The sequence below is a fragment of the Hylobates moloch genome, unplaced genomic scaffold (assembly GCF_009828535.3).
Source record: "Hylobates moloch isolate HMO894 unplaced genomic scaffold, HMol_V3 SCAFFOLD_4, whole genome shotgun sequence".
NCBI lineage: Eukaryota > Metazoa > Chordata > Mammalia > Primates > Hylobatidae > Hylobates > Hylobates moloch.
This window is the reverse complement of record NW_026652279.1, coordinates 65,906,930-65,931,893: the sequence shown is the minus strand read 5'-3', so window position 1 is coordinate 65,931,893 and position 24,964 is coordinate 65,906,930.

The following is a 24,964-nucleotide window of genomic DNA, read 5'->3' as shown; positions in this document are numbered from 1 at the left end:
CATAACTTTCCTCCTCTTCTTTCTATTTCGCAGTCCCATCTCTCTTGGTCAGCATTCCACTGGCCTAGGTACTTGTCCTGGTGAGTTGACTTAGGTCATAATTCCTCAAGGTTCTGATTTCCTAATTACCTGATTTTTTATTACCCTACAGTTGCTTTAATTACCAATCCACTGTTATCACAAGAAATGGAAGCACAAGTAAGAACTTTCAATAAGTCCTTGAATTCCACACAACATTTTCATTGCCTTTTATATAGCTGCAACTTTAGCACATCAAGTAAATGAGCTTCAGTTAATCTTTTTAGGAGAGGAGACCCTGTCTTTGGATTCTGACCTATTATCCTGTCCCACAATGAAGCAGAAGAAGTTATGGTGTCTCATGTACTGAAGCATTTGTTGAACCCTCTGGTCAAAGTATTTCACCTCTGGGCACCAAAGTCTCTAATCCCACAAACTCCAATATTGGACAGATGAGAACCTAAAATTCCCCAAGTGAGACAATAGAAATGATGAAGAAAGAAGGCATTCCTATTTCTACCCTTCAATTCCCAGACTAGTTATTGAGAAAAAATAGCAGCAGTGTAAATAGTTGTTGTTTTAACATATATACCAGGGTTCCCAACTCCACATTTTGTACAACATGATGCATTTTCCTGAGCCTTTGAAAGGCTGTTTAAAATTCTATCATAACGGTATTGCACAGGTGATATGGGCAGAAATTTTTGCTTCTATGACATGTGCCCTTCATTGTTTTTCCTTCACTATGAAATTACCCCGCTCTTGGACTGAGGTCATGCTGTGTGTCATGCTAACCCTCAGTGAGTGGTGTTGGCAGAAGCAATGTGATTAGACAAGACAAATTCATTTCTAGAATTTGTGACAATCCCAGTAAGTATAAATTTTTCCTACTCCTGGCCCTTTCTGGAAAGAGAGAGTCCTGGGAAGCAGAGGTTGCAGTGAGCCAAGATCGCGCCATTGTACTCCAGCCTTGACAACAAGAGCAAAACTCCATCTCAAAAAACAAACAAACAAAAAAGAGGCCAGGCGCGGTGGCTCACGCTTGTTACCCCAGCACTTTGGGAAGCCGAGGCGGGTGGATCACGAGGTCAGGAGATCGAGACCATGGTGAAACCCCGTCTCTACTAAAAATACAAAAAATTAGCCGGGCGTGGTGGCAGGCACCTGTAGTCCCAGTTACTTGGAGAGGCTGAGGCAGGAGAATGGCGTGAACCCGGGAGGCGGAGCTTGCAGTGAGCCGAGATCGCACCACCGCACTCCAGCCTGGGCGACAGAGCGAGACTCCGTCTCAAAAAACAAAACAAAACAAAGCAAAACAAAAAAACAGAATGAGAGAGTCCAAGACTGGTTGATCTCCTTGAATGATGGTGAGGGTTCGAGGCTCATAAAAATAATTTCAAGATGGGTCTAAGAATCACTGCATTCAATGTAAAAGTATGTGGGCCAGGGCCAGGCGCAGTGGCTCACACCTGTAATCCCAGCACTTTGGGAGGCCAAGGTGGGCGGATCATGAGGTCAGGAGATTGAGAATATCCTGGCTAACATGGTGAAACCCTGTCTCTACTAAAAATACAAAAAAAAATTAGCTGGGTGTGGTGGTGGGTGCCTGTAGTCCCAGTTACTTGGGAGGCTGAGGCAGGAGAATGGCATGAACCTGGGAGGTGGAGCTTGCAGTGAGCCAAGATCGTGCCCGGGAGGTGGAGCTTGCAGTGAGCTGAGATCGTGCCACTGCACTCCAGCCTAGGTGACAGAGCAAGACTCCTTCTCAAAAAAAAAAAAAAAAGAATGTGGGCCAGAATGATCTATATATCACCTGGTCTTGATATGTCTATACTCAAAGACTATAAGCATGTTAGCATTTTGGGTCTCAGGTACAAAATCCGAAAATTCTCAAATATCTGGACATTTCCCTTCTTTTGTGATGAATGTATGATCCTTTCAGGAAAGATTGGAGAAAATACACACACACACACACACACACACACACACACACACACACACACTCACTGGTCACATTGCAGGTTCTTTCTTAAGAGAACCAGGTGTCTTCTTCAGTTAATGAGCTCTGAGTTTGAGAACAATCTCAATATTTGAACGAGATGAGGAATCGTGATTTTCCCATGTTCTTATTTCTTATAAACTTTTCACTTATTTATTTTACACTTTTTATGGAGTTAGTTCATCCACAAAACATATTTCTTGTTTATAATTTCTTGATAGCTTATATTTAGGTTTGCTAGAAAATACAGAGAAACATTTCTTTCTTCAAATTTTAATCTCATTGTTTGTTATTAGTAGAATATTGACACATTACTATGCTATGGATGCTATTGAGTTGTGGCCGTATTAAGACAATCAAAAAGGAATGTTGAGTAGTATACATTACTTCTTCCTAATTTATCAAGATAATCACATGCTTTTTAGATTTGGATTGAACTGTTCACTTGCACAGTATTTGCTTTCAGGTGTTTTCATTCTAGTAGTGGGAGATTGTTTTGTTTTAGATCGTAAAAGCATTGCCCAACTGAATAAGCACAAAATTAATTACACGTTTTTAAAGAATGGAAAATCCACACAAAATTTGTTAGACTTCCCAGCAGCATTAAAGAAATTAGCCACACTCTGCCCAAAAAGAAATATAATGACAAAAACATAAGAAAAAAAGAAAATAGCTGAAAATGTGATGTCACATTGTTCGAAAGAGTCATATTTGTGAACAACTGGCTGGAAAATTTCTTCTTATGAACAATTCATTTGTTTACCTCTGGGGCAGGTAGTAAGCTCTCATCTAGCAGGAAGCTACTGGCTGCTGAAAACATGAGCACACAGCCAAGTGGGTCCAGTTTCCTCTCCTTTTCCCTTCATTGGCATTTACAACATATTTAGGGAAACAGCTGGATACGGGGCAGGCCAACCACAGGGAAATATTGATGCTGACTGGAGAAATGGGCAAAAGCTTTCCTTGTAACTTGAACTTTCTTTTCTTCACTTTCAGAGACTGCTTTTTTTCTTTACATTTTTCCCAATGAAGATCCAAAGCTTATTAGACAGAATTTTATTCCAACTGAGCCAGTTGACCAAAAAAAAGCTCTTCCTATCATCATGAGACATGTCAAATTTGAAAGCAAATTCTTCCATTTTGAATATTCTTGTTTCAAAGTAACAAAATTATAAAAGCCTCACCAGCATATCTAGTGTTATTTGTGTTATTTCTCACTCTGCTGTTTGTAGAGATATTAAAAGAAGATAAGAAGACGACATACGACCGAAGCAGGGCAACATAGCAGTCCAGGTGGAATCTGTTCAGTCTCTGGCTCACAGAAGGCTGGAGGCAGGCAACTCTAAAGAGAAACAAGTATGTGTTTCACAAAATGTTGGCAAGGGCAAGCAACCGGGACTGATCCTGGCAATCTTTCCAGTATTTGCAAATAGCATATGTTAATGTCCTCTGGCCAGCTGAACACATGACAGATATCTTTTAACCAGGTCAGAAAGACACAACATGAAAGCACAATTCGTGCTTCTAGTAGACTCTGGCCTGCACTCTCAAACAGAAATAGAAATAAAGATAGAAACAGGAAATGGCCATTTGCCTACTCTTACTCTAATAATTACCCCTTTTCTTCACTTGTGCGTGGTGTTGATAGTTATTGTTCTAAGAATCTTTATGTGATGAAACACTTTCATTTAACTTTTCAAATCACTTATATAAAGTTACAAATTGGTTCTGAATATATTTATTTATTTATTTTTCACTTTTTTGTAGAGACAGGGTCTCACTCTGTCACCCAGACAGTGGCATGATTACAGTTCAATGCAGTCTCCTGGGCTCAGGTGATCTTCCTACCTCAGCATCCCAAGACGCTGGGACTACAGGTGGGAACAACCATGCCTGGCTAATAGTTTTTTCTTTATTTTTTTGCAGAGATAGGGTGCATTCGTTTATTCTTGCATTGCTATAAAAAATGCATGAAGCTCGGTAATTTATAAGGAAAAGAGGTTTAATTGGCTCAGTGTTCTGCAGGCTGTACAAGAAGCATGATGCTGATACCGGCTTAGCTTCCAAGGAAGCCTCAGGAAACTTATAGCAGAAGGCAAAGGGAGAGCCAGCACTTCACATGGCTGGAGCAGGAGGGATAGAGAGGGATGTGGGCTACACACTAAACAACCAGATCTCATGATAACTCACTCACTATCACAAGAACAGCACTAAGGAGATGGTTCTAATCCTTTTATAAGAACTCTGCCCCAGTGATCCAGTCACCTCCCACCAGACCCCACCTCCAACAATGGGGACACAATTGAACATGAGATTTGGGTGGCAACACAGATCCAAACCATATCATGGGGTCTCACTTTGTTGCCAAGGCTGGTCTTGAACTCCTGCCCTCAAATGGTTTTCTCACCTAATCGTTTTAAAGTTTTCAGTTATATTTAATTGTCTCCTTCCTTGCATCCTTCCCTTCTTTTATTTTTTCTTTCTATACATAGTATTTTCTTGAGTGTCTGTTATGTGGCAAGCATAATGTTAGTTTGGGGATCACACAGGGAATAATAAAATACCTTTGTAAAGCTTAAAGCCTAGTATATGAGAAAGGAAGGTAACCAGATAAATACAGTGCAATGCATTCTATAAAGAAAATTCGAAGATACAACGAGGGTACATAAGAGAAGCACCCACTGTACAAAAAAAAGAAATTTTCTTGGAGATAGTGACATCTTCAATATCTGAATCTTAAATAAAAGTTAAATGGCTACGGGGAAGAAGAGAGAGAACTTAAGAAAGAAAGAATTACAAGCACAAAAGCCTGGGGTCAGGGGAGGGCACCTCTCAATATAGACTTTCAGAAATAAGAAGAAATATAAAAGATTGAGGTCAGAGTGTAAGCAGAGGTGAGATTTACAACTCCTTGTAAGTAATGCCAAAACATTAAACCTTGTAACCTAAGGAATGGCATGATTAGAATATTAGTTTAAGCAGCAGTGTACAGACAGTAAGTGGTGGTTCCTTAGCAGTGTGGTGTTAGAGTTCGTAGTCTAATCACTTTACTATGCTGCCCCTTGAACTCAGTTCATTCAGCTAAAATATTAATGGGAATATTTGGGTATGTATTAATGTTATATACTTAACAGGATTATTTTAAGGATTACACTATCTAATACATGCTGAGAACTTACAGTAATGTTTGGTAAAGAGTAAACACTAAATAAATGATTGCCATTGTGGGGACTCAGAAACCAGGGTTTGGTGTGAAGATTATCTTAAGCCGAAGACATATGAGATTCAACAGATCAGAGAAAAGCCTTCTAGGATCTTCCTTTATCTGACGAAAAGCATCAACTGCTGGAAAATGAAGCTGCCATAAATTCTCTCCTTGGGATGGGTCTATTCCACAACAGAGACTAAAAGTAAAACTTGCAAAACTCTTGTCTTCGAGAAAGCGTCATGGCCAAAAAGAAGATAGAAGACCACTTGCTCCATCATAAACAAATATTATCACAAACTCTATATTCCTTTCATTTTAAAAACCTAGCTGTTTTTCCTAAAAACGTTGATTTGTTCTTCCCATAAAGCCTTTACTCCCCTCCTCTATTTCCCCTTTAAGTTAGGTGCTGAAGCCTCTAAATTTAACATTTAACCAGCTAGCTAGTTCTTTTGTTTGCTCCCTTGTGCATGTGAGTACATGATTTTTATCCGATTACTCATCTTGTGATGGTTTAATTAATTGGTCACCAGTTCAGAACCTAAGACAGTGGAGGAAAAGTTTTTTCTTCTAGACATCATCATCATTATTATTATTATTAATTGTAGGACCATTACTCTGGTTACATTATGAAAATACATCAGGGATGTATAAACAGCACAGAAAAAAATGTTAGATGTTATTACAGTGGTCCAGCAATAGATGATGCTCAATTAAATTAACAAATGGACTGAGGAGAAGGATGGAAACATAGTTTTGACAGGAGTCAACTGACGAGTGGATGGGAATCACTAATTTGTAAAGCAGAGCTTTATTTCACATAAATAATTGCAGCCTGCTGGGTGGCCATTCTGTCAGGGAGGAAAGCATAACCTCCAGTCAGAAGCCAGAAGCAGACACTTCAAGAGAGACGCAAAGGGAAAAGGAATTTATGCTGAGCAGGGTGTATGAATATATATAAACATATATATATATATATTTAAAAAGCTATAGGTGGAGTTATGAATATTTATTAAAGGAGAAACATGCACATTGAGCTTCATGCCCCTTCATGGGTACTATGTACAATAAATGGCCAAGTTAGCAAGATCTGAGGGTGGAGATTTAGGCCCTGTGATGTCAAAAGGTGAAGTAGAAGATGTGAAAAACCTTACTGCTCATCCACCATAGATACCAGAACTGCTCCATGGTCCATGGTCTCTTATCAGGGAGAAATGACAGTTTGTTGAAACCACAAAAGGGAGGGGCAGCAGAAAGGTTGGTAGATTCTAGTCTCCGCAGTAGAGTCTTTTAAAGAAACTGGTCTCTGTGTAGCCATTAGAGAAGAAAACCTAAGTACACTTAGCGAGGGACAGAGTAGAACAAAGCATGTCTGATCTCCCATCATGACCAAGAACTCAGTTTTCAAGGTTACTCTGGGGTCCCCTTGGCCAAGAGGAGTCCATTTAGTCAGTCATGGGGCTTAGGATTTCATTTTTATTTCTCAGAGGCAAAGTGCAATAGAATGAACAATGCTTAGTGGATGATTGAATGAGGGTGATGTAAAGGATACAGGTATGGATGAAATTTAACAAATGACAATGGAAGAATATAAATTTAGTGTCCAAAAGCGACAACATTGAACATAATATAAAAGAACTTCTACTAACTAGCTTAGAAAAGATAAGGATACTAGTAGCAAAACTAACATCGATTAAACAAACAATTTAAAAGTGTAACACTTCACTTTGTACTGTTAAATTATCAAACTTCAAATAGTTAGAAAATTCCAACAGAAATGTGAGGAAGAAGAAGCGTTATGCGCTGCATGTAGGTTTTGAAATGAGATGACGTGATCAAAATCAGACTATTAATTTCTATACTGGATATAGAGCCCAGTAAAATTTTGAAGCATTCCCAAGAAGGGCATATATTGGATATTCATTATACCATTCTGTTGGGACATCAGAAATAAGTGGCATAAAACAACAGCTAGGGGTTTACACTGGTAGCTTATATTGTATTCTGAAATTGTCCTAAAGTGTTTGCTGCATCTCCCTGCCTGAGTTCCTTGTAAGAGGAAATTTGTACACACACACACACAGACACACACACACACACACACACACACACACACACACACAACACAGGAACACATTTTCCCGGTTGTTGCTATATGACTTTTATTTCTCTCTTGATGGAGGAGTATACTGCTTTCCTACATTTACATCAATTTGGTCTGTGACTTGTTTTCGCCAAGAAAATGAGAGCAGGAATGACTGCCAATTCTGAGCAAAAACTTTAAACAGCAATTTTGCAGTTTCATCAGGTCTCGGGTGGATCTATTTTACTTTATTCCAGAAGGTAGAAGCTACATAGAGCAGACTGTGAAAAGCCCTGCAGACTGTGAATAACTACAGCAGCATTGTAAGCAAGAAATACATATTTGTTCCTGCAAGCCCTGGGTATCATTGTGCTTATCCTTTGGTTACTAATAGTCTTTATCACTTGTAAATTCCTGAAGGTCAGAGGGCATTTTACTCATCTTTGTGTTTCTAGAAAATACTATTTCCTGGGACCTAGTAGTGATTCAGGATTTTTCGTGGTCACTTTGCTAGTGGGGGACTTCCAGCTGGTGACGTCCCTGTCAGGGCCTCACTTGGCTGCACTACCTGCTGCAGGAGGCGGCCCTCCCATGCCCAGTCCGCCTGTGTTATAGCACGTACCCATGTTCAATGTTTCTCAAGTTCTTGTCCTGCATCCAAGAAGAATCAGAGTATGCCAACAATTGAATGGTGAGGAGGGCGAAGAAGAATTGTATTGTGCAACAGAACAGCTCTCAGTGGAGAGGGCACATGGGGGTGCCCTCCCCCTAGTGTGGCTGGGTCTGTGGCTTTTATAGGCTCAGAATGGAAAGTGCATGCTGGTTGGTTTGTGAATATGCACAAAAGGCTAAAACAAAGGCACCACTCAAAGGTTGGCATACACTGTAGAAAACCAATTAGGAAAGGGTAGATATATCTAGAATAGATGAAGGGTGGGAATCAATCAGAAAAAAGCATGCAAAATGGGAAAAGACATTCTCAATCTGGTCTGAGGATTTAACTGGGGCTGTCTCTGGTTTGAAGGTCAGGTTTCACTGGGGACCAACCCCTGTCTGCCTAGAGATTTGTCTGTCTCCTGCTACTGTCAGTAGATATTAAATATATTTTTTAAAAATTTATATTATCCCAGCATCAGTTTAGCTTTTCAGTCATCATCGCCCTATGAGGGGCGAACAGATCTTCACTCGTGTCACACTTCAGCAACTTCTGCATTGTAAATTTGGTGATTTAATCATCTTTCCTCTTTCTTCCCTGGAATTTTCTGCTAGACTTTTAAAAATAGACTTTTCTTATTTGTTTCAGTAGTTTTAGGCTCACAGTAAATTCAGAGGAAGGCACAGAGATTTTTCAAATATCTCTGGCCTCCACACATGCATCACCTTCCACATTATTAACATCCCCTATCACAGCGATATTTGTGACAATCGATGGACCTACACTGACACATCCTTAAACATATGATGCTACAATTATCAAGACCATAGTTTACATTAGTGTCAATTCTTACTGTTGTACATTGTATGGGTTTGGACAAAGGTATAAATTATGTGAATCCACCACTGCATTATCATATAGAAAAGTTTTACTTCCCCAAATATCTTCTGTACTCTGCCTATTTATCTCAACCTTCACTTTGATGCTTGGTAGCCAATAATTGTTTTACTGTCTCCATAGTTTTGCCTTTTCTAGAATGTCATATAATTAGAATCATATAGTATGTAGTCTCTTCAGATGGTCTTCTTTCATTTAGTAATATGCATTTAAGTTCCCTTTCATATATTTCATGGCTTGATACCTCTTTTTTATAGTATTGAATAATATTCTATTACTGGATGTACTGCAGTTTGTTGATTTATTCCCCTGCTAAAGGACATCTTGGTTGCTTCCAAGTTTTGACCATTATGAATAAAGTTGCTGTAAACATCCATGTGCAAATATTTGTGTGGACAAAACTTTTTAACTACTTTGGGTAAATACCAAGGACATGATTGAAGGATCCTATGGTAATTGCTGGATTGTATGTTAAGAGTATAATCAGTTGTTTTTCTTTAAATCTGCCAAACTGTATTCCAAAATGGCTGTATCTTTTAATTGGTACATTTAGACTATTCAAATTAAAAGTGATTATTGGTATGGCTGGAATCATATCTGCCATATGTTTTTCTGTTTTCTATTTATTATCCTTTTTCTCTTTTATTTCTTTTCTGCCTTTTGTGGCTTTACTTGAGTGAACACTTTATGATTCCATTATCTCACTTCTATTAACATATTACTTCTGCTTTTTTTCACTCTTTAAAGTTTTTGTACTAGGGTTTGCAGAATATGTTTTCAACTAATCCAAGTCCACTTTTAAATAAGACAGCACTGCTTTGGGGTAGTGCAAGTACCTAATGAAAACAAAACAATCCTAATTTCTCCCCACCATCCCTTGAATCATTGCTGTTTTCCATGCTTATACATAGGTATACATGAAAACACACACACACACACAAGCATACATATTCAAATGCATTGTTTCTATTATTTTGAAGACTGTTATCTCTCAGATCAGTTAAAAATGATATAAATAAATTTTTAAATTTCACCTTTACCTATTTCTTTTCTGATACTCTCTTTTTTTAAATGTAGTTTTGAAGTTCTTACGGATATTATTTTCTTCTCTTTTAGTGGTCAGTTGAATCCAGATTTGGAGCGAGGTGGGGATCATGAGGTCAGAGTCAGCCTGGTGAAACCCAGCTCTATAAAAAAAAAAAAAACTTGTGATACCGTGTAAGATGGGTCTCTTGACAACAAATTCATTCAATTTCTCTTTGAGAATGTCTTCATTTTTTCTTTGCTTTTGAAGGACAATTATTTAGAGTATCGAATTCTAGTTTGGTGTGCATTTTTTTCCCTCACAGCATGTAAAAGAATATATTCAATTATCTTCTTTCTTGCATGAATTCTGAGGAAAACTTGGATGTAATTCTTATCTATCGACCTCTGCAGGCAATGTTTGTTTCCCTTTGGCTTCTTTCAGGATCTTTTTCTTCATCTTTGACTTTATGTAGTTCGAAAGTGATAAACCTTGTTTTAGGCTTTTTTTTTTTTTTTGGCATCTATTCTAATTGAACTTCTTGGATCTATGGCTTGATATTGACATTAATTTGTAGAAATTCTCCATCATTTTTGTTTTACATATTGATTCTGTTCTTCTCTTCCTTCACATTTTGATATTCCCATAACGTATATTTATACCTTTAAAATTATCCCACAGGATAACATAGATATTCTGTTCTTTTTTCTCCAGTCTTTTTTCTCTTTGCTTTTTCAATTTTTGCGGTTTCTATCGAGATAGTCTCAAGCTCAGAAATTCTTTACTCAACTGTGTACAGCCTACTAATGAGCCACACAAAGGCATTCTTCATTTCTGTTACAGTGTTTTTTATCTCTAGCATATTAGCTCTTTCTTAGAATGTTTATCTCTGTTAACATTGTCCTTCTGTTTTGCGTTTTGCCTATTTTATCCAGAAGAGCTTTTAACATATTAATCATAATTGTTTGAATTCTAAGTCTGATCATTTCTTCATCCCTGCCACATCTGAGTCTTCTGCTTTATTTGTCTTTTTTGTGGGTTTTTTTTCTTTGCCTTTTAGTATGCCTTGTAATTTTTCTCAATATCCAGACTCCATGATCAAAGGAATGCTGTAAATAGGCTGTTAGTAATGTTTTGGTAAGGTGTGAAGGAGGAGAAGTGTTCTGCAGTCCTATGATTAACAACCTTTTAGTGAGCCTATGCCTCTAGAATGAGAACTTTCTAAGTGCTTTTCTGTTTTGACTCCCATCTCCATGAGATTGAACAGAATGACTAAAGTGGGCTGAAGGCTGGAGTTGAGTATTTCTTTTCTCCTACTTGGAAGGCTTCAGGAGGCTGGAGTTGGATATCTTACTTCCTCCAGGTCAGTTAGGCTCTGATGCAACCCTAGAATGTTAGACTTTAGTTCATTAGTTTCTTCTCACAGCCGACCTTGTTAATGAGAACAGAATACTCTGATATATTTTAAAATGATTCCTCTATTTCCTCTCCAGAGGGTATTTTTCTCTGATATTCACTGTGAAAAAAAGGTGAAGCTCCTCGAGACAAAATTTATAAAATTACCCCCTCCCCACTGCCATGACAGGTTCCTCTGTAGTTTTGACTCAGAGTTGCCCATACTGAGCCTCCAGCAATTCGTCAATTGCAGTTTAGATTTTCCTACCCTGGCATTTTCCTGCCCTGGCCACAGACGTTTCAACTTTTGGGTTTCTGTGCTGATAAGAATTCATTTCTCCTATGGATCTAAACTAACTGGTTACTGATTTTTCAATTTGTTTAGCATTTTACTTATTGTTGGAATGAAGTGGCAAAATTTCCAACCTTCTCACATGACAGACTGCAAACTGTAAGTTCTCTGTTGTACTTTTGTTTGGAGGAATAGAGCCTTTGTGAGAATACACACATAACAAAGTGTGCTAATCACAGTACAAAGTGCACAAATCTCTTCCAATCCTGGAGGACAGAATGCTTTTAATTCAGCATGTTAACCTAAATAACAAACAGGGACAGGCTATGTAAAAGAAACATATTTATTTAGGTATAGAACATCACAATGGAAATTCAGGTACCGTAGCATACTACGTGCGTATTTAGAGAGGTAAAAACATTCAAGGAAAAAACAGGGAGGATACATAATTGTTTTAAAATAATCATCTTTGGTTACGAAGATCAGTAAAAAGGGTGTCACCAGTTTGAGGCTGCACAAGTAGTTGCTGGGCAGACATCCTTGCAGAAGTATTTGTGTGTGTGTGTGAGGTTGTGTGCGTGTGTGCTAAGTTGTAATTTTTGTAGTCTTTTTTGCTGTCAGACATACAAGTATGGTAATTATCTCTTTTTGAACTTCCTTGGCTCCATTATTTATTTTTTTCTTTTTTTTAACATTAGTAACCCCACTTTGGTTCTGATAACCTTCACATTTATCCCTTTTGATCAAAGTCCTTCTCCAAAAGTATCACTAATAAGTCATCCCTTTGCTAGGATTTGATGTCCCTCAGTGTGTGGATGGGCCTATTCTAGTTGTTTGACTTATCTCACATGGGGAGGAGTGACCGGAAACCAGGAGTCAGTGCCACATTTGAACGACAGTGGTGATTAGAAAGACTTGTTCTCAGGCTAAGTCTGCCTGGAGCCCATCATTAAGTTCAGTTTTGTTTGTTCTATAGTCTGTGGTTCTCACCTCAAAATGCTTGGCCAGCATTATTTTGTTAGGATTTGTCCCTCTGCAAAAATTTAATAAATAATAGATGCAAAGTTAAAAAAGGAAAATACAAAGTAAAATTAATAGTAATAAGACAATTCCAGTTTGTGTAATGATTTTGAGCCACAAATCTAGGCTTAAAGTCAACTAATTTAATAAATTTAATAAATATAAGGAATTAAGTGAGACCTACTGTAACCATGTGGTCTGTTTTCTATTTTCCTAGATGTATTTACCCAAGAACAGCTTTCAGTATTAGCAATAGCATAGACATTTTCTTATTTAACCAATAGTTAAAAGGACTTTTTAGGTTAGTTTCTTTTAAATTCCAGCAGAAGCTATTGATTGTAACTTTCCATTACACCATAGTCCTGTCAAGCAAAAAAGTAGCATTAAAAGAGTAAAAGTTTCATTATGATATGAAGCCTTGTCCCAGCATCTTGAAACGCTGTCTACGGTATGAAAACATCAACTTTTTCTCCTAGTTTGTAGTCTGAATGACTCTGGTCATGGCATTGGCAGTTTGGTGAACTTTTTGTGTTGTCCATACATCAGACATGAGAATGATGCTTACAATTTACCTAGTTTCAGCCTGCAAGGTCTTGGGAAGAGAATAGCTTTTGGTTTTAGTTGTAAAGTTGTACTCAAATATTGGAGGGAATTGGGAGAATTCAGGACCTAGTCCAGTCTAGAGGTAGATAACAAGAACTTGAAAACAATGCACAGAACCACAATCTAATAACAGCTATATAATAGATTTTTTTATGATAACTTTTTCTCTATATATTGATCCTATTGCAATCTGTTATTTAAAAACATCTTGAGTCCAGGCAGAATTTAGAATTTACTTACAATCTTAAGGTTCTTGAGTCTGCCAAGTAGCTACAATTTTTACTCACTCATTGTAAGGCTGGGAACTCTTGAAACCAGGTATTTTATGCATATTATAAAATATGACATTTTAGTTAAAGTCTTGGAAATAGAACTAATGTTTGTAATTGTACCCTGCTTATTTATAGAGAGAAAATTTTTATTGAACTTATATAAATAAAAATACAAATACACACGAATAATTTCCGAAATCGGGAGGAATCAAGTGGGAGAAAAAGCAAATGCTTGCATCTTTTTCACAAATGTATACTTTTCCAAATTCTTAAAAATTATAGCTAGCTTATGAGAGAAAATTTTCTTAACTCTGGAAAATAAAACATTTAAGTAAAGAATCAAAAATATTTTAAATAAAAGTCATAAAAACTTTATCTTCATCAGTTTCTTAATTTTATGCAATTATTAACTTTGATTTTAATTAGCAGTTTTTATGAACCCATGAGTTTCTTTGCTAGAATTCTAGAAATATTTATTTAGTCCATTGATCTTAAAATTATCAGAAATCTGTGTTCAAGAGTATTTGTTAGAGCCTTTTCCATGAAAAGCATTTTTGGACTATCGCTGATTGCAAATATTTTTACAGAAGAATTCAAAACAATAACCGTGGATGACAAACAGAATAACCGTTTTGAAAATATGATGAAAGCTCTCAATTGGCAAGGAAATTTAATTACTTGCATTACATGTGGCATTTTAAGATGAGATCCAGCATCATGACAGCATCACATCAGAACCATCAGACTTTTATAAATTTCACATAATTTTTAGAATCCTCACATTAACAACACATTTATATGAACGTAACTTTAGAAAAGATTTAATATAACAATCAAAAGTATGACAAAACATTCGATTTTTGTAAGTTTACGTAATTTCTGGGACATTTATATCAGTAACTTACTCAGAAGTGTAATATAAGGAAAATCTAATATCACTTATCATTTAACTATGGCTCTCATACAATTTACCAAATAAGTCCTACAATTTAACATATCTGCATGATGAGAGGTACATCCTTTAAAGCTATCCAGGGACCCAACTAAAATACCCTAAAATGAAGTTTATGCCAAAAAGACTTAATTTAGGATTTCGATTCTGAAGGTACCTATCAAAAATGTCAAAAGGCCCAAAACACTTGATCAAAAAAGAATCACAGGTCATGTTAAAAAAAAAATAGCTATTCATTTAATCAGAATAATAATCAAAACACTTCTAAAGCAATACAGAAAGTTATATGGATGTAAAAACATTATCCCTATTATAATTTGGATTTCTTAATTAAAACTTAATAAAGACAATACAGGAATTATCTTGATAAAACATAAAATTGTTCTTTTTAGTTAGTTTGTTTGTTTTTCTTTTTAGGCCAGCCTCCATAAAAGTAAAGAAAAACATACTACAATGTGATTGTTTTTCTTTAAGGGAAGTCCATTTTGATAACCTGGGAGTCAAACCTGATAAAAAGGGTCCTTGATTTTAATCAGACACAGAAAGAGTGTATCCAGCATTATGGGTATAAACTATATTATAAAGGAACGTTAAAACAAACAAATTAGTACCTCGAGCAGGAAAATACATGGATGTCAGTAACAGCATGGGAATTTTCCAGGTTACATTAAAAAATTCAGGCATATTGTAAAAATCCAAGTGTCCAGAATCAAGTTAAACTAGAGAAAAACACTGGTTTTCTAGATCTTCAAGATAAACATTTCAGCATCAGGCCATAAAAGCAGAGTTAGAGCCAGAGAAAAAAAGCTACAGGAGTTGATGAAAAGGTTGAAGGAGAGAGGAATTACCCCAGCCAACCAAAAAGACATACCTTTTTAAAAGGAGAAAAAGAAAACAGAAGGCAGTGATTTATGACCTGCAAATCACATGCAGTGAGATACAACAAAATTTGAACTTCTGAAATATAAAGCTCAAAAGTTTCAAAAAGACAAATTTTACCTCAAGAAATAAAATTATCAGTCTGAAAAAGACAGTATTTCCAGTATGAAACTACGGAAATGGTTTAAATAGAAAAAAATAGAAACTGTATGTAATTTAGTAGATGATTGTTATAAAGAAAGAGATTTCAGAATCAAAAATCAATACCTTTTGCAACTTTACCAAGAGCAAATTCATACCTTAAGAAAACCTTGTTGTTCTAACATAAGGACCTTCTTTAAAAGTTTTTGTATTAGTTCATTTTTAATGTCAAAGCTCAAATTTTACAAAGACATAAATAATTTTTTATTATAGCCAACTTAATGACACATAAAATTCCTTTAATAAATTCTATTTTCATGAACCTTATCATAACTTACTCAGACTGTTGGCAACACGCTTAAAATTTTTGCTTTATCCTATACTTCCTCTTTCCAAAAAAAAAAAATAGTCATTTTGCTTTAGAACAAAATTTACCATACCAGTTTCTTTCTCATACAAAATTATTCTCTCTTCTAATCAACTTTCCTTGCCAAAAATGCATCTTAATCTTCATAACTTTCTTCACATCTCTTTCTCCTACTTCCTGGTTTATTTTTATCTTGTTTCTATTTTCTTCATAAACCCACAGTCTGAAGCAACATTAAATTTCCTTTAAATTAGACAAAAATGCTTTTCTATCAATAAAGCATTTTTATGTCTTTCCTAATTTTTTAAATTAAAAACAACTTAGGTGTATATGCACTTATATATAGAACTCTTTATATATGTTAGGATTTTAAACTCTTAATAACCTTAAATTTTAGTGAAAACCTAGAAATCAAGCAATCTTGAATTATCTGCCCATACATGAGTATTTTAGATGAAGACCATTTTATATTTTTTAGAAACATGTTTCTTTGTAACATAATTTTATGTATATTAATTGACTCAAATATATTTAGTCTTTCTACAAACATTAAGAAGGCAAAAACAAAGTTATATTTATGGTCAGTAATTTTTTAATCTTATTTAGATATCACCCAGACATTTAATGAGTATCTATTATTAAACACAACTTAAATATTTCAAATTATACGAAAAGTTCATTTATAGATATTGGCCACATTTACATTCATCTAATTTATTTATTTTTAACAGTTACCTCTATTACTTATAAAAACCAAGACATTAGACAATCATAGTCCTCATTTCTAGTTATTTCCTTGTTAACCATTTTTGTAGCCCATGACTATCTGGTGTTTACCTAAGTAAAAAAATCGTAAGTTAAATTTGTGGTTATTTTGCTGACAAATCTGAACATACAGCTGGTTTCATCAAACCAACAATATTAAATTAATTTCATCGAAAAAATTCACAAATATCATTGTTTTATACGGGTTTTATAGCTTTTATAACCTTTGTATAAAATCCTGACATTTGAAAATACCTAGCAGAAACAAATATAAAACTACCAGTAAATCCAGGCAAAGCTGTATGCTGGCAAATTTGAAGACATATCTATTTTTATGTTATGAATAATTTAAAAACCAACTAATTTATTAAATATTTGCTTAACATGACATAAAGACATTTGGGTTAATTATATATTTTACATGAGCACTCATTTGTCTTTAGTGTAGTCAGAATATATAACATGATACATGTACATATGCATAAACAAGTCTAAACACACACACACACACACACACACACACACACAAAAATAAAGATCTTATAGCTTCATTTTAAAATTTTAGACATGAGCTGGTAATACAACAAATACACTAGTTTATCAGAGACAGTTGAATCCAAATTGTATTTCAGACAAAATTGGAACAAGTTCACATAAGTAAACATTTTTAGCCTCAATATGTAATCTAACAAAGGTTGTGGACCAAAATTTTGGGTAAAGCATTTCCCATGGCAGTTTGATTTTACAAAAAAAAAACACAAAAAAAACCTCTTCTATTATTTTCTTACCCCATTTTTAGTTTCAAATTTGTTTAAGGTCTTGTTGCAGTGGCTCATGCCTGTAATCCCAAGACTTTGGGAGGCTGAGGCCAGTGGATTGCTTAAGCCCAAGAGTTAGAGACCAGTCTGGGCAACATGGCAAAACTCCATCTACACAAAAAAAATACAAAATAGCTGGGTGTGTTGGCACACTGTGGTCCCAGTTACTCAGGAGGCTGAGGTGGATCTGAAGATCCCTTGAGTCCCAGGGGTGGAGTTTGCAGTGAGCTGAGATTGCACCACTGCACTCCAGCATGGGTGAGTTAGCCAGGCTCTGTCTCAAAAAAAAAAAGTGTTTAGGGTTAAAATTTTAGTGTTTACATTTTAGCTAGGACTAGCTGAATTTCATAAGATAAACAAAATATCCAAGTAGTCTTGAATTAGAGACAAATGTGTCTGTTATTTGCTTTCTGATTTGCTTGACTAGCAAATTCAAGTAGAAAAGAATTTTAGTGGTTTCTTTTTCTTTTCTTTCTATCTATTTTTTTGGACTTTTTACTTTCAGCCTCTCTGTGGCAGAAAAAAGAAAAATATTTTTATGCATGACTGAGACACCTTATGTGATTGATTTCAACTGAAGATGTTGATCTGTTTAATTGGAGATCCAACTTTTTAAAACATTTACCTAGTTCTTTTTTGTAGATCATTAATTATTCAACTATGTTCTATCATCATATACAACTGTTAGTCAAGCAAATCTAAGATTACATTTCTAATGGGTGTTCAATTTGTTGGTTATTATGGAGCTGTCAGAATTTGTAAAAAACCATTAATTTTAAAGCCCTTTAAGATTTCCTTTGAAATATATATTTAATTATATTTATTTATAATATATTTATATATTTATAAATAAATTTAAAAATATATTATATATTACATAATATATAACATATATCATATAACATGTATTATATATTAAAATTATCAGTCTGAAAAAGACAGTCTGAAAAAGACATATTATATAACATATATATGTTATATAATATAACATATATTATATAATATATAATATAAATTTATATAATATATAATTTTATATTTATTTTTATATTTATTTATTTTTATTATATATTTTTTTTATAGTATATATAATATTTATTTTTGTATATAATATTTATTTATATATTTAATTTTTTATATATACTCAAGGGCCCACCTCAGCTTCCTGAGTAGCTGCGACCACAGCATATGCCAACACACTCAACTAATTTTGGTATTTTTTTGTGTAGATGGGGTTTTGCCATGTTGCCATATATATATATGTACATATATACATATGTACATATATATGTACGTATATATGTGTATATATACACACATATATATACAGACACACACACATATATATAAGCTGCAATGCCATAAACAGTGAATTTTATTTCAATGCCATTAGAAAAGTCAGCAGATTCAAAGTAGACAGAAAAAATATAGAGATCTAGGTAGAGAACTTAGAAGACTCTGCATGTTAACTCCGTAGCTGCTAATTTTTCTAGTAATTACTATTTGAGCTCTGAATTTTCCTTGATGTAATCTGCCCACCAGTTTAAAAGTATTCCCACAAACAAACCATAAAATGTAGTCAGCTGGAGCCTCAGAAAACCTGGCATTTCTTAATGTTTGAGAATCCCATTGTGTCCCGAATTGGTGGGTTCTTGGTCTCACTGACTTCAAGAATGAAGCCATGGACCCTCACGGTGAGTGTTAGAGTTCTTAAAGGCGGCGTGTCCGGAGTTTGTTCCTTCTGATGTTCCTATGTGTTCGGAGTTTCTTCCTTCTGGTGGGTTTATGGTCTTGCTGTCTCAGGAGCGAAGCTGCAGACCTTTGCGGTGAGTGTTACAGCTCTTAAGTTAGCACGTCTGGAGTTGCTCGTTCCTCCCGGTGGGTTCATGGTCTTGCTGACTTCAAGAGTGAAAGTGCAGACCTTCCCAGTGAGTGTTACAGCTCATACAGGCAGTGTGGACCCAAAAAGTGAGCAGTAGCAAGATTTATTACAAATAACAAAAGAACAAAGCTTCCACAGGGTGGAAAGAGACCCGATCAGGTTGCCACTGCTGGCTCAGGCAGCCTGCTTTTATTCTCTTATCTGGCCCCACCCACATCTTGCTGATTGGTCCATTTTACAGAGAGCTGATTGGTTCGTTTTGACAGGGTGCTGATTGGTACATTTACAATCCCTGAGCTAGACACAAAAGTTCTCCACCTACCTACTAGATTAGCTAGATACAGAGTGTTGATTGGTGTATTTACAAACCTTGAGCTAGTAGATAAAGAGTGCTGATTGGTGCATTCACAATCCCTTAGCTAGACACAAAGGTTATCCAAGTCCCCACCAGATTAACTAGATACAGAGTGCTGATTGGTGCATTCACAAACCCTGAGCTAGAGACAGAGTGCTGATTGGTGTGTTTACAAACCTTGAGCTAGATACAGAGTACTGATTGGTGTATTTACAATCTCTTAGCTAGATATAAAGATTCCCCAAGTCCCCACCAGACTCAGGAGCCTAGCTGGCTTCACCCTGTGGATCCCAAACCGGGGCTGCAGGTGGAGCTGCCTGCCAGTCCCGCGCCGTGTGCCCACACTCCTCAGCCCTTGGGTGGTTGATGGGACTGGACACTGTGGAGCAGGGGGTGGTACTCGTTGGGGAAGCTCCAGCTGCACAGGAGCCCAAGGAGTTGGGGGAGGCTCAGGCATGGCGGTCTGCAGGTGCAGAGCCCTGCTCGGTGGGGAGGCAGCTAAGGCCTGGGGAAAAATCGAGCCCAGCGCTGGTGGGCTGGCACTGCTGAGGGACCCAGCACACCCTCCGCAGCCACTGGCCTGGGTGGTAAGCCCCTCATTGCCCGGGGCTGGCAGGGCCGGCCGGCCGCTCTGAGTGTGGGACCCGCCAAGCCCACGCCCACCTGGAACTCCAGCTGGCCTGCAAGCACCATGTGCAGCCCTGGTTCCCACTGGCACCTCTCCCTCCACACCTCCCTGCAACCTGAGGGAGCCGGCTCCAGCCTCGGCCAGCCCAGAAAGGGGCTCCCACAGTGCAGCTGTGGGCTGAAGGGCTCCTCAAGTGCCGCCAAAGTGGGAGCCCAGGCAGAGGAGGCGCCGAGAGCAAGCGACAGCTGCGAGGGCTGTCAGCATGCCGTCACCTCTCACCATTCCATTTCTTATTAATCTCACAAATACTAAAAAAAAAAAATTATGTAAATTTTGTGAGGGAATGTCAGGAGTTTAGACTGCTGTTTTAGATTGTGACAATTGCCCTAGTAGCTTTAAATTAGCTATCCTGCATTTACTATTTTGAATGTTTATTTTTGCTCTCATAAGATTTTCAGAAACAAGCAAGGGAAAAGAGTCAAACAGAATTCAATGAAACCAAAATAAGGATAAGCACAAAAATTTTAACCTAGGTGTGCAGATCAACAAAATATTAAACCAGATGCACAGTCTAGACTGAAATTACTCACCAGAAGATATGCCTTAAAGACAGAATGTGAGACCTATAGAAATAAGACTACTCAGTTAGAAAGAGCCTTATCTTTATACCAGAAAGGAATGAGCAGAAAAGACAAAACATCTTTTATCATCCCTGGAGGAATATATCATTCCTTATTAAGGTAGCCTTATCCAAATAAGATTCCCCAACTTATATCAAAAAGCCTCTACCAAAAGGATGAAGGCTGAACCTAGAAGATTTGCAAGGCCAGACACGGTGAAGCATGGAAGCAGAGGCTCAAGTTACTCCTTCACACTAATTCCAAGAATTGCCGATTTCTTCTTATAGTGATCTTATTCAGGTCCCATTTCAGATACTATAAACATGACAAAACAATGAACAAAAAGAGGGTCTCTGAAAGGAAACATATTTATTTGGCAATAGAGCATTGCAATAAGAATATGCATGCCATAGTAAACTATATATAGAAAGGTAAAAAAGACCAAGGTTTTTAAAGGACAAAATAAGAAGGATTACATAATTATTTTTGAAATAATTATCTTTGCCTACAGAGATAAATAACAAGGATGACAGCAGTCTGAGGTAGAGCAGGCAATTTCTGGGCAGACGTCATTGTAGAAGTTTCGCTTTTTGTAGCCTTTTTCACTGTCAGGCGTACAAGTGTGAGGACTCTTCATGATCTTCCTTGGCTCTATTTCTGAGGTTTTTCTTAACATTAGTGACTCCATTTTTATTTTGACTGCTTTTATGGCATAACTGAGAGAAAACACCAATAGATTAGAGTTGTATTTGATTTAAAATCTAATTGATATCTCTCTTCTAGGGAGGAAAATAATGGGCTTTGGATTTGAAATTCAAAGGAAGGCTCTTACCTGCCTCACTTAAACTTGAATTTTGCAAAATTAGTTTGAAAAATACTTGAATTTCAATTCATTGTAACATAGTTTAAAATGCACTTTCAAATTAGCTTTATTTGTAAGTTTTAAATAATATTCTTAGTCCAACTTTCACTGTAATTTTGAAGCCTCATTTCTTTTAATGCTTATACTCGTATGCTGTAATGTAACACTATCCATAATGGTTTGAAAGCAAATTCAAATTACACTAGACAAATAAATTTTTTTAAATAGTTTGTTTTTGTTATGTTTATTCTAATGTCCTGTTTTAGCTTTTTGTCTTAATTGATTTAAAATAAGAATTTTAAAAATAGAAAAGAAAGCACACATACACAGAGATTTTGAATCTCATAGTTAAATATTGTGATCTTGATTAGAACTTGGCATCTTCTACTATATTGGAAAGCAGAAGGATGCTACAGCATTTTATTTTCAAGATAATAATTGGAAATGTATTTGAGCACTCAGCTAGAACTTTAATATTGTTTCAATTTTGGTCAATGAGGAAGTTCATTCTCCTTTGCTGACTTAATGAATGGAAACCAAGGGGCATCAGAAGGATAATACAAAGTGAATCTTGCACTCAAAATACCATGCTGTACATGGCAAATACATGTAATTTTATCTGTCTATTTAAAAATACTTTAAAAACTTTATTCTAAGAAAACATATTTTGATTAAAAGAAAACTGGAAGGAAGCCATCAATTTTCAACTATACGTTTGTATACTCTGTGGCTTCCTTAGATATGTATTTACAAATATATATAATACATATAATATCTACTACATAAACATATATTTATTATATATGTATAATGTATACGTATATAACATAGACTAGGTAAACATAATATGCATAGTGTGTAAGCATATTATATGAATTACTTTTTTTTGTATTTTATAATGTTTTGACATCTTGCTAATCCTAAAAACACTATCACTCCCGTAACTAGCTAATTCCTAGAAAGAGCAAATGACTTTAACGGGAGCATAACCTTCACATGCAAATCATATGCAAATCATATGCAAATCATATGCAAATCAACCAATTCAGAGCTCATATTGGCCAACTCCCTCTTTCTTCAGCTCTCAGAGGTTGAGCCACTATCTTCCTTGCCTAACATCACCTCAGGGCCAGATAACAGACAATTCAAGACAACTCCTACCACCTAGAGCCCACTAATGCTATTTGAAACTGGCTAATTCTAAATCTTGTTACCATGCCTTGCCATCCCCACAGAAAGCAAAAGAAAGTCTCCTGTTCACACTTTTCCTTTATTCCTTCTTCCTCCTGACTGACCCTGGAGTGTCTCTGTGTAGCCTTGTGTAGCATAGTGTGCCCCCTGCTCCTGGGAACTGTGAAACTATCTTTTCAGCAACAATCATCTCCTCATCTGTTGGCCTCAGCGAACTTGAGTAATAAGTTCTACATGTTAAAACACATATATGTATATGTATTTGTGTATGTCTGTATTGTATACCTATATCTACTGTTAGGAGAGTTTTTATGTTATAATTTAACCATTGTATCACTATTTTTTCCATTAATCAATAAGATTTTATCTATATTTAAGAAACAACCTAGTCTTACAAAATGGATTAATTTAATTGTTTCATGAGTTTTGGCCTTCTAAAATATCAGTAAATGCCAATGAAAATGATTTCAAGTATTTATAGGCTTAAATAGTATATATATAGAATATATAGTGTATATATAGTATAGTGTGTATATATGTAGCACATATAGTGTGTATATATAGTATATATAGTGTATATATAGTATATATAGTGTGTATATATATAGTATATATATACTATAAGGCTTCTATATATATATTTACTATAAAATATATAGAGAAGTTACAAATAAAAAGAAATAAAATAATTTTAAACTCATTTTTTTGAAAGATTGCACTGTTCCACTAAAGATAAAGATGAGAATTTAGGTCAATAATCAAGTTTCCATTATATAATCCAAGCATTTCCTAAGAGATAAATGACTTTAGAAGCTTTTGTAATTCTTTCAAGATCTATTTATATGAATTGATTTCTCCACTTGAATCTCAAGGAGGCATATAAATTATAACACGTCTTTCTTTCATGCTCACTCTCCATCAGCTGGCACCAGCATTCTTTCATAGCCTAGGGCAAAAAAAAATGGAGCAATATTGCTTACTTTCTTTCCACGACAATACACCTACAATTATAAAATACATCTTTTTTACCAAAATAAATGTTAGAAAGGTTGCCACAATTTCTTAGGAACTATATTATTTTCACATTTGTCCAAACCACTATATTTTAAAATATTTTCTCCAAACTAAATTATTGCAATAACTTTTGTCAGCCCCTACAACATTTTTCTAACAAAGGCAGCAAGAATAAATTGGAACATTCTACTCACCTGCTAAAATTTCTATAAAATTTAAACTCCTTACCAAGAAATGCAAGGCATTGTACAAACATCCTCAGCTCGTGATTCAGCTACACCCTCATTTACTTCATCTGCCTTGGCAGGTCTGGAGTAATCTTGGTAGTCAAGTGAGAAAAACTTTTAATAAAATTAGCAACCATAATATGGATTCAGCAATGATGCTAGAATATGAGATTGAAATTTAAATATTACTGTCAACCTCTTGTGAAGATTCAAGCATTTTCTTAGAAACGTTGTATCTAGTTATACTGGAGCAGAAGTAATATTTTGGCATGTTAAAAAATATTTTTTATCCTTTTAAATTTATCATCACTAGGTTTTCCTTGGCTTTCATATCAAGATCAAGCTTGATGAACTCAGACTCTAGCATTACTTCAGTAGTGTAGAATTACATACTATGTCATATATACAACATGTATTATAAATAATTGACATTTGGTGAAGATTCAATCATTTAGCTATATTTAAATTGTGGATAGAATTTAAAACATTGCACATTTAAAATGACTAGTGAGTTATATAATTATTTATAATATATATGATTTATAGATTATATATAATTAATTATATATTACCTGTTTTTCCAGTGGCCATAAAAGATGAGAAAAGAGAAAGGCTGAAGATGTGTGGGGAAAGTACAGAATTCCTTAGGTAATAATAAAATGTGTAGAATTAATATTCTTCTTCTTGCTTAGCCAAACTCCCAAAGGGACAAGGAGAAAAGGTAAATAGAACAAGGATAAAATCTCAAGTTGAGAGATTTTATTTCCTATCGCCTTTCTGGGGACATCTGGCACTATGAA